At 42.3% G+C, this 11,973-nt stretch overlaps 1 long non-coding RNA gene across 1 annotated transcript; it reads left to right on the forward strand.

The window, feature by feature from the left end:
- Positions 1 to 1,427: 1,427 nt before the first annotated feature.
- Positions 1,428 to 7,577, forward strand: LOC131925636 (uncharacterized). Its single transcript, XR_009383314.1, has 2 exons — positions 1,428 to 1,547; positions 7,039 to 7,577. It is a non-coding gene; the product is annotated as an uncharacterized LOC131925636 (long non-coding RNA).
- Positions 7,578 to 11,973: the final 4,396 nt, after the last annotated feature.

The raw sequence follows: 11,973 nt of genomic DNA on the forward strand, positions 1-11,973 counted from the left end.
CCTAGTTAAATATTCCACAACAGTAAAGATTTAGTAGATAAATGTATTTCAAAATAAGTTTTGAAAAAATTAAAATCAAGCAGATAAAGACAAATTGAGATGCCCCAAAATACTAGGACAAAGGAATGTGATAAACAAGTTTCAGTTATATTTGTTTTCAAATAAACTTGTTTTGTATTTGTTACCCCTAACACTTATGAAGTTGACCTAGGAGGATGAAAAGTTCAAAGCCAGCTTGGACTACATAATGAGACCCTGAAACAAGGAAATACTTTTCTGAGGAAGTGATAAGCATGTGGAGGTAGGGGCTGGAGAGATGACTCAGTGGTTAAGAGCACATACTGTTCAAACTCAGAAGACTTAACTTTGAGTCCCAGTAACTGTGTTGCGTGGCTCACAACCACCTGTAAGTCTAGGGGATCAGATGTCTTCTTTCTTGATGTATACCAGCCACATGGTCACTTATGATATTTCTTGAATACCCTAAATAACATGTATCTCACGATCTTCATACTTGTAGTTCACCTCATTTTTCTACACAGTGCTTTATATCATTTGATACTTGTTTCTTATTTGTATCTCATCTCATCTTCTGCAGAGTGGAGACTTTATTGTTTTTATTTTTATCTCTAGCACCAAGTGTGAACTTGATATGTATTTTGATATATGGATATGTCTTTAATAGATAAGTTCAAGACAAAAAATAAACACTTAAGACATCAGGAGTAGGTTAAAAAAGTACAATTTCTCCGTGCAACTGAAAAAGGAAATCTGGACTTAGATGGAGAGAAACTAAATTCACAAGGACCATTGCAAAAGGAAAGGGGCATTATGACTTCCAGGAGATTCTCTGTAAAGTCTGAAAGTGTCTGGGGCAGAAAGTTTTCTTGACTGAGGAGAAGTGAGGAATCTGAGTGGATGGGGTGTGTAAAAGTGGCATGGGCTAGCTCACGGTGATGTGAACAGGAAGTTTTGCATTTTGATGTGTGCTTCACCTTAGGAAAGAACTGTGACCTGGGAAAAAGGAGAGAAGTTTCATCAAGTTGGCTTAGTAGGAGCTTTGCCCAGATCACTCAGTGAGACCAAAGAATCAGAATTGGAAGAGTTGTTTCACTTTGTTAGGCTGACACAACAGAGTGGGGAGTGTGCGGCTTACAGGCAACAGTAATTTATCACTCATAGTTTCGGGGCTAGAAATCCAAGATCAAGACACTGGTGGACTAGGTGTTTAGTGGGGCCCTACTTCCTGCTTTACAAGTAGCACCTTCCTCCTGGAACATCGCATGGTAGAAGGTCAACTGAGCATCTTTGTGTTGATATTATAAGTGACTAACTCCATTATCTATCTTCTTGCTCTAATCATTCCCAAAGGTTCAGTATCTTAAAACAGTCATCACCATGGAGATTAGAATTTCAGCATACAAACACGGCGGGGACACAAGCATTGAGACCAGAGAGAAGGCCATGTCTGATTTTGTCATAGGTACACCGACATTATCCAGAGTTTTGTCGAAGTCATACGTGGAGGCTGGTCTTTTTGATGAGAGGTGATTATTGACTGCTACTATTTTTCACACTGTTAACAAACCACAGGATTTTGGTCATAGTGAGGACGTTCATGCCCTGTAAGATGAGAGGATATCAGGCAGGATGATTGTCACTGAGTTTTCCCCTTCAGTCTCAGACTTAATGGAGAGGCTGTTCTCTAACGCCCACCTCCCATCATCAAGTGTAGCCATCTGCCATCTAAGTCACAGACTCTTAAGTCTTACTTTGTCACACTTCCTGTGGGTCACCGAATGACAGTAGTGGAGATGATTCAAAGAAGGAACTCAGAATATGCTCCTTATTTTATTCGGTGTTCTGCCAACCAGAGTGATATATTACTCAAGTTAAAAAATGATGATCTCAGCTGTAAATAATTTATAGACCCAAAGAAAGTCAGAATTAAGTTGTTTATACTTTTCTTCCCTCTGAATAGCTTGCTGTGGGAGGCAGCCCTAGTTCCTAAACCTCGTTTGGCACCAAATCACACCATTCTGTGGCTCTTATTAAATGCATAAATCTTGTGTTCTTCAAAGTGTGGCTACACATGAACAAACAAACTCAAACATTTAGTCTAGTTCTAAAGGCTAAGAAGCTCGGAGAGCGCTGGTCTTAGTTTGAAAATGCTAACACTGAAGCAGGTTAACAGAATGCTTCAGAGAGGTCACAGCGGCAACCCAGGCAATGTCTGGTTTCCCTGGATGCCTTTTCCCAGCTCTCCCAGGCTGACTTTATGCTGTAAAGGAAGGAAAAAGGGTTCCATATGGGTAGATTGAAACATTCTCATCTTCTAGCCCTGGAGGAGGGGGGTAATGACATTTTTCAACAAGCAATTAAAAAATAATACTTTAAAGCACACCAAGGAAATACTTTTTTACAAAGTTTGGCAAGAAAAAAATTAATCTCCGTTTTGCTGATAAGGAATGCAAGCCATTATCTGTATCACACACACATGTCTTGCCAGGCACCATGCTAAGCAGTCCCTTGATCTTTGCAAGAATCTTATGCTATTATTATCCATGGAACCTACACAGTGAATGTGAGGCACTTTCCTGGGTTCAGGCAACCACAATATGGTGGCTCAGAGCCCTAGACGCTGCTCTTTCTTCTCAGACTTTGGAAACAGCCAATGCTTTCTATGGCATTTAGCTCCAGCATTCTTAAACTATCTGTGTACTTTTGTATATTGATACTAAATATCAAATGCATTAAAACACACACACACAGAAATATTAGAAGGTAATTTTTAAAAAATGAAAATAGAAATTCAAATCCCTTCTCTACATACTCTCAGAGAATGCCTTGGACATCCGTGAGCTTAATGTTGGTGAGTCAACTCATCTGGATGATTCCCTCTTATGGACTGTGCAGAGGGAAAGCCAAGGCTCATGGTGTCTTGGTAACTTGCCCAGAAACACATTGTAATTGGAAGATTCTAGAAAATCTTCTTATGAAATTCCTCTAAGAGCCTGCCCTGATGCCTCTTGCTCAGCTGTACGGCCTTAAAGTCCTCGGCGTCTAGTGTGGTCACCGAGGCCTCTCAGTACTTTCACCTTAGGTTTTGTGGATTGCCGGATAAATTGGGGCTAGAATGATTGTATTTATGAGATTTATGAGCCTGAAATTTTCTTCAAGCTTGGCCTCTCTCCCCAGAGAACATCTCTTGCTTCCACTGAAGAATTACTGACTCCCCCTACCACGTGTGCCTCTTTAGCACAAACTGAATTTTTTCCCTAGAGCTTATCTGATTGTCCTCTTATATGGGGACTAGATACCCTCCAAATTTAGTATTTATTATTTCTTTTTTATTTTATTTTATAATTTAATTTAATTTTACATATCAGCCACGGATTCCCCTGTCCCACCCCCCCCCACCCCCACCCCACCCCCCGCCATTCCCCCAGCCCATCCCCCATTCCCATCTCCTCCAGGGCAAGGACTCCCCTGGGGATTCAGCTCAGCCTGGTAGATTCAGTCCAGGCAGGTCCAGTCCCCTCCTCCCTTCACCCAGGCTGAACAAAGTGTCCCTGCATAGGCCCCAGGTTCCAAACAGCCTGCTCATGCACTAAGGACAGGTCCCGGTCCCACTGCCTGGAGGCCTCCCGAACAGTTCAAGCTAATCAACTATCTCACTTATCCAGAGGGCCTGATCCAGCTGGGGGCTCCTCGGCTATTGGTTCACAGTTCATGCATTTCCACTAGTTTGGCTATTTGTCCCTGTGCTTTTTCCAATCATGGTCTCAACATCTCTGGCTCATACAGTCCCTCCTCTTTCTTGCCACCCATTGTTCTGAGAGTTCACTTTAAAATAAGCAATATAAAATGTTTCCCTGTTTACAAATTCAGTTGTGCTTGTCACCATAGTTTTCCACTCTGACCCATCAGTACTTCATGGCTGGTGATCAAATGTGGCCTAGTAAAGTGGCCAGAATGGTGGTATCTGTAGATGTGGCATGATAGGAAGCTGGAGGCTTGATGTCATTCAAACTGAGCAATGACCTATGTGTGATGACTACTTTTAACTGCCAGCTTGACATAATCTAGAATCACCTGGAAAAGGAGTCTTGATGAGGAGCTCTCAAGATTAGGTTTACCCGTGGGCATATCTGTGGGAGATTAGCTTAATCATGGAAACTGAGATGCAAAGACCTGCCTCTGTTGGAGGAGGGGAGTTCAGAGGAGTCGGAACCCTTGAGGTGGAGAGAGGGACTGGAACCTGGACTTGTGAGCCAGACAAGCCCTCCTTCTCTTAAGTTGCCTTTGTTGGAACATTTTGTCACAGCAAAAGGAATGAAAGTTAAACTCTGTGCATCCTTCCCTAGAGTCCCCAAGGGCCACTAAAAAATACAGGAGACAGAAAATGAACCCTTAAGGTGACAACCAATGAGGGAAGCAGTTACCTTCTGCAGCTTCTCAGCCCAGAGTCTCTTTTTGTTCTTTTTGATTTCTTCTCCCTCCCTTCCTTCTATCCCTGCCCTCCACTTTTGGATGGGTAGAATCCAGGTCCCTATACATGCTAAGCAAACACTCCTGCTGAGCTACCTCCCCAACTCTTATGTTTCAAGAACCTCAGTGACTTTTCTCTTCTGCAAGACATCACACTAATCCATTACATTGGTCATGTGCTGATTAAGCACAGTGAACTAGATTTGCTACTACTTTAAACTTATTGGAAAAGTTATGGGCGATAAATCTAACTAGACTCTAGGAGTTTGGCTTTCTGCAAAATTTCTAGGTGCTCAGTTGCGTGGGACATGCCAAGATACTCCTTCTGAGGTGAATGACCAGTGTTGCACTCCCTGTTACAAACAGGAAAGAGGCACAACATCTAGGCAGCCTTTGGATTTTGGAGGCCATGTATTCTTTGAAGTTTTACTTTTGAGTGAGTGACCCCAAAAGCTTCTAATTTTGAGCAGAGCCTAGACCAATCACTACTATGTCATAGGCCAGGCAACTCCATACATTATTCTACCACTTGAACCATATGACCAAGCAGATACAGGGGTAACTAAAGGAAAAGTGAATGAAGAGAAGCTGTTTGGAGTCTGTGACAAGCCTGTACAATGAGTCAGAGCACAGACTTTTAGGATTTTGGAGAAAGGCTCTGTCATTGTCTCCAGACATCTGCTCTTCATTTGAGAGGCAGTTCTTTACCTGCTAAGGAGCCTTAGTAGTGACAGAAAGATTAACCACATAGAACCACCTCAACTTGGAAACTGAGATGACTATTATAAGCTAAATGCTGTTTGGTCCAGGCCATTAGGTTGGGTGTGCACATCAATATGCTGTTTTCATACAGAAGCAATGTATATGTAATCAGACCCGAGGATGTCCTAAAGACATAGCAATTCACATGGAGAAGTTTCTCAAATATCTATAAAGATCTTTCTAAGATGCCTAGGCATTCTTAGTTTGGATTTCTATTCCTGTGAAAAGATACCATGACCATAGCAACTCTTATAAGGAAAATATTTAATTGAGGGGGCTTGCTTATGGTTTCAGAAGTCCAGTCCATTATCATCATGGCAGGGAGCATGGTGGCATGCAGGCAGATGTGGTGCTGGAGGAATATCTGAGAGTCCTATATCTTGCAGGCAACAGGAAGTCAACTGAGACACTGAGCAGTATCCTAGGCATAGGAACCCTCAAAGCCCACCCCACAGTGGCACACTTCCTCCAACAAGACCATATACACTCCAATAAAGCCACACCTCCTAATAGTGCCACTTCCTATGAGCTTATGGGGGCCAATTACATTCAAACTACTATACATTCCTAAGGGACATAGAATGATATCAGAAGTACATGATAATAAATGACCAGTTATGTTGATGAGATAACAATTGTAATTGTCATCAACATCTTTTTACGGATTATAATCATTTGTATACATATATTAAGTAAGCATCTTTGCCTTTTTTCATTTCTTATTCCCTTATCACATAACAAAAGATATTTAAATTTCCTATTAGTATTTAAATATAGTTAATTTTTGAGCATAGTATTTAAATCATTAAGTATCAGGAGGAAAGTAAACACCATTCAAGGACTTTCCTTACTTTTCTGAGGAAGGGATGAGTACACTTTTAGTTTTGCACAGGGAAACTGTTTTATGTTGGGTAACATTATGAACTTGTTATGGTCTTTGTTTCAAGATAAAGTGTGTTTTAAGAGGAGGTGTATGGGTGCCCAGTTGATAAGGGTTGGACTTGTGACTAACAGTATCTGTTGATTTGATTGGGTAAGAGATGACCAGGTATTTGACCAAACATTTTACTTGGTGTGTCTGTTAGTGTGAGTCAGTGGGCCTAAGATAATCTCCCTTAGCAATGTGAGTTGACATCACTCAACCCAAGTGAGACCTGCAAAGAACAACAACCCAGAAGACTGAGTTTCTCTCTTTCCTCTTGGAAAGGGGACATGTGTCCAGAAACGGTCTCTGGATCTTGTACTCAGATCATGGCTTACACTATTGCCACTTCAATTCTTGGCTCTCAGAATCCAGGATAAATTGCATGGCTGGCTTTCCTGTTCCTCTACCTTGAAGATGGGAGATTGTGGGACTTCTTGGCCTCCATGATGATGTAAGCCAATTCCTATAAATGTGTGTGCCATCTGTTTTTGTCCCTCCATTCCTCTCTACCTTCATCCCTCCCTCCCTTTCTTCATCCCCCTGACCCCCATAAATAATATATATTATATAATATATATTGCACATATGTTCTATTGATAGTGATACATTGGACACATTATATTCAATACATAATGCACCTGTGAATATATTCTATTTCCTTGGCACACACTGCCAACCTTAGTACTTTAAGAATTGAAACAAAGTGATTTTCTTTAACAGAATGTACTGGAAGTCTTTCCTTGGTTGGCACAGATCCAGGGTAGTTTGGCTCCACAGCACAGCTGTGACCACTGAGCTTTGTGAAGTATCCCTCTCCAGAGAAACCTTGTATCATTTCATTAAATTACTTTTGTCTTCAGGATGGAGGTTTATTGGTTCTCAGCACAACCGGGAAATCATCTCTTTTGGACTATGGAGAGTTTTGATTACTCCTTCCAAATTAGTTTTTTCTTCCTCTGTTAGAACTTTTAATCAGTACAGCTTGCCAGGCATAAGGCAAGATATCCAGAAAATGGAAGACTCCCTGGCTGCTCAAGGATTCACTTTCCAGGGGACATACTTCTTACTTCGTCCGATGAAGGACAATGGCAGAGGCATGGAAAGAAGCCCACAAGGAGATTGCTGTGCCCCCACTCTGTGTAAGGCATTTCATGAAGAATGTTGGACTGGATCCTGCAACACTCTTAGGATGTTTCCAAGGGCTACCCAAAGGCTGAAGAGACTGAGAAATCTGTACCTGAGATACACTCCAGGAAATGGTGGGTCTTTGATTTCAGTTCAGTTCAGACTTTATTTGCCCTTTGTATTATAGCTAGTTACTATCTACTAGCACTCTCCTTGGCCTGGCTTCAAAAGGAGGCTTAAATAATTCTAAATTAATAAAACTAGCATAAATGAACCACTTCTTTGTCATCTGTAGGGAGACAGAAAAAAAGAAGTCTGATCAGATACCCTCACCTTACCCAATACAAGCTATTTGAGCTCCAATTTTCTTCTGGGAGAAAAGTGGAGGCACCAGATGTCTCCATGTAGCTTGACATTTTCTGTTTCCTGTCCCTGTGACCCTGTGCTCTACTGACCTAAAGACATTCATTCTGAGGAACACAAGCTTCCCTGAGGCAATGTGACAATGATCCTATTAAACTAGAAATTAAGACCACCCAGCCACATTAGGATGCTCATACCTCCATCAACAAAGGAAAGAAGGGAGCTAGAAAGCATGGATCATCTTTTGTATTTTGAGAGAAGTCACTATTAACATTTTTCTGAATGCATTTTCTCTTTTATATGGGCAATTCCCCCACCACATGCACACCAAAAATTTTCTACAACTAAATACAATTAGTTAGATTTACTGCCCTAGTGTAAAGTAGTCACGTATGGTATGGCTGAAGTCAGTAGGGTAGTGAGGTTATGACTAGAGATGCCCACCAACCGCAGACAGGAAGAGTTAGTAGAAGTTCTTCCTGGGCTATAGGGGAGGGATAAAGAGACTTAGAGATGACATAAGAGTCATGATGTTCCCTAGACCTCCCTGCAGCTCAGAACATCAAGACTTGAGGATTTATAAACCAAAATAACTTTAATAACACAAAAAATGTCAGGAAATGCAAGCTATGCTCTGTCCAGGAGTGGGCCATCAATGCATGTGTGTGTGTGTATGTATGTATGTATGTGTGTGTGTGTCCTTAAGAAAGCTCTGAGTCACTCTGAATACCAAATGACAACTTGTGTACACAAATCCTTTCAGCAAACTTAGTAGTCCTGAAAAATCAAACAATACTTCCAATAATTAAAAACAAAACAAAATAAAACAAAAACTCTCAGATGATCTCATACTCCTTGGTACCTCTGCCTGAGTTTTCATGGCTCTCCCAGTTGGCTTAATACTAGCTTAGTGGTCTGTTCTACTTCCTTTGTCAGAATAAAGAACTTCTCAGGAATCATCCCAGAAAATCCACCTGGAGTAATGAAAGTCATAGCAGAACCATACAGACATAGCAGAACGGGCCAACAAGAAGAATGGATGTCCCCTTCCCAAAATTGTCTTAGTTCCAATGTGATGCTAACAAAATACTTGAGACTGGGTCATTTATAAAGAACATAAACTGATTTCTTATGGTTCTGAATGACAGGAAGTTCAAGGTATTGGTATTAAGTTCTAGTGGGAGCTGTGCCTTCTCCCAAGATGGCGCCTGTTACATTTAAACTATTTTACCCTTGGCCTTCTAAAATTCATGTTCTTCTCATACAGGAAATTCATCTACTCTATCCCCAAAAGGGATACCAGCATCAACTATTAAAATCTAAGTGCAGAGTCTCATGTCTCATCTAGATCACACACACACACACACACACACACACACACACACACACACACAACTTGAAGTGTGATTTGAAAAAAAATGTCTGCTCACTTCAGATAGGATATTGATGAAAGACTAAAGAAACAAGTCTACTCATGTCTAGGTTAGAGAAACCACTTGTTTATTGGGGTTGCATTCAGGAACATGGGTGTGGTGCTATTTTGTTTGTGCTCTAACAAATAAAGCTTATCTGGAGATCAGAGTGAGAAGCTAGCCACTAGTTAACTATCGAGGCTAGGCAGTGGTGGCACACACTTTTAATCCCAGCTCTTGGGAGGGGGAAGCAGAAAGATCAGGAGACCAAGGCCACCATGGGCTACAGGAGATTGCTTCAGTTTAAAAGAGAAACAGAGCCAGGTAGTGGAAGCTCACACCTTTAATCCCAGCACTAGGGAGGTGGAGACAGGAAGTGATAAGGCAGGCAGAGAGACAGGAGCTCAGCCCCCCTTTCAGGCTGAGGAGTTGGTGAGATAAGAGGTGGCTGTGGCTGGCTCCTTTGTCTCTCTAATTTTTCAGTATTTACCCCGTATCGCATTGCGTTTTGTTTGTTTGTTTTTATTAAGACCAATTAGGATTTGCGCTACACATGGGTGACTCAAAGTAAATTGCATCACTAACAAGCCCACCCTAGCCTAGGTGATGACTCAGAGAAGCTGCATTCCTGGAGCTCCCTGCCCAGTGTGCGGGCTGCCCAGCTGAAGATTCCCCTCCACCCCAGAGAGTATCCATTTCTTACGGAATCATAATGAAGGGTCTGGCCAGCCTTAAAACTCTGAGCATCCTCAGCTTCCTAAGTGTCACGACCTCCTGGCTCTTCTAAGTTTTGTTAGCTCCCTAACTTAGAAATTGCCCTACTTTCTCCAGGAGAGAATGTTTCAGTTCAGGGGAAGTAGTTATACAACATTCTTCCAGCTGTGTGAGTCTGATAGCAAGAAATCTATGTGCTTTCCAAAATATCCTGGTAAGTGATAAACACAGTCATTCCAAATGGAAACCACAGAAAAGAAAAGGGGGGAGTAACCAGTCTCGACTAAGTCTAACTTCCAATAAATGAAATGACATTGAATCTCAAGTAATCATTGACTCCATGCCTGGTCTTCCAGCTACCTTGGGGCTGGGGTTCCATGGCTCCCAGGGAAACTCTCCCTAAGGCTTTGTTGAGTGCAGCATATATTATAGTTTTCTCAGGTTGGAGTCTAGGTCTCTGGCTCATTCTGAGCTACCACTGTAAGCTGCTGGCTCTGAGGGCCTAGATTGTGGTGGTTTCTCTGGCCGAACCTCTCCACTAAGCGTGGTCTGTGGGAGGTCTCTCTGAGGTATTCCTTGACTTTTGGCTCTGTTGGCTTTTATCCAATGGAGACTTCCAATGGTGACCTGTTTCCATGGATCCACTAGAAATTGCCATAGAGAGGAGTTACATGAATATGTGTGTGTGTAGGGGCGGGGGGTATGTGCACATCAGTGCAGGTGCCTTCAGAAGCTAGAAGCATTGGAATTCCTGCAACTAGAGATACAGGTAGCTATGAGCTGCCTGATGTGGGTGCTGGGAACTGAACCTGGATCCTGTGCAAGAGAAGCCCAGTACTCTTAACTGTAGCACAAATCTTAACAAGTCTTATTAATAAAAACAAACCTGAATCCAGGTATTGGGGTGAATGCTGGAAGATCAGAGAAGCAGAACAAGCCACAGCCACCTCATCTTGCCAGTTCCTCAGCTGATTCTGTTTCCTCAGACTGGAAGCTCTGAGTCCTCATCCAAATGGATCTCAGCTGAACTGTGCTGCTCAAAAGCCTAAAAGCTTAACCGACTAGTTCCTGGTTTTCACGCCTTTTATACCTTTCTGCTTCCTGCCATTACTTCCTGGGATTAAAGGCATGTGTTACCATGCCTGGCTGTTTCCAGTGTGGCCTTGAACTCACAGAGATCCAGATGGGTCTCTGCCTCTGGAATGCTAGGATTAAAGGTGTGTGCCACCATTTTCTGGCCTCTATATAGTGGCTGTTCTGTTCTCTGACCCCAGATAAGTTTATTAGGGTGCACAATATTTTGAGGAACAGAATACCACCACACTTAACCATTGAGCATCCTACTTCATCACTCAAATTCTGGTTACAATAAAGCACTAGAACACAGATCTGATTCAGTCAGATTCTTTGCCACTTTGCAATAAGAATAACCTCTCTTCTCGTTTCCAGTAAGACAGTCCCCATTTCCTCCTAAGATCTCCTAAAAGTATCATTTTCGGTCTCTATTTATATCAACATTCTGATGACAACTTCTCTGACAGTTTCTTTGAAGAGTTTGGTTCTGTCTGTAGCCATGTCCTACTGCCTTGTGCATGACAATCCAGGTTTTTTTCTAGCATGCGTTTGCAAACATTTCTACCCACTAGCCACTACCCAGTGTCAAAGCTTCTTCCTTGTTTTAAGGTGTCTGTGTAACACTGTGCCTCTAGCACCAACTTCTGTCCTGTCAACATGTTCACACTGTAGAACAGTGGTTTATTCTCACCGGGACCCTTTGGGCCACCACCTCTTACTTCCGCATTCCAAGTGAATGAAGCTGAGATGCATGAAGACATTAAGGGCATAAAGAACGTGGACTCTGAATGGGAGTGACCTGAGGTTACTTTCTGTGTTCAAGCGGTCTGTGTCCCTCTGATGGTCCTTAAATTTAGAGCTGCTATTACTCTGGCCAGCACGTGACTTAAAGAGAGTCTTGGTGTTTGATCATCTTGAAGGCCTCCTGCCAAGCCCACTGTCTCCCCTTCCACCTCCTGGCTCTTAGTTGTCAAAGTAGTCAGGGGGTGAACACATTGCAAAAAAAATACCCCAGTGTTTGCCTGAAGGTGTTCTCCATGTGGCAGTTGCTTCATCTCTCTCGTTTACTCCCTCTCCTCACCATAAAGTCAGTCAGTAGAGACCATG

Source organism: Peromyscus eremicus, chromosome 15 (genome assembly GCF_949786415.1).
Source record: "Peromyscus eremicus chromosome 15, PerEre_H2_v1, whole genome shotgun sequence".
NCBI classification, from domain to species: domain Eukaryota; kingdom Metazoa; phylum Chordata; class Mammalia; order Rodentia; family Cricetidae; genus Peromyscus; species Peromyscus eremicus.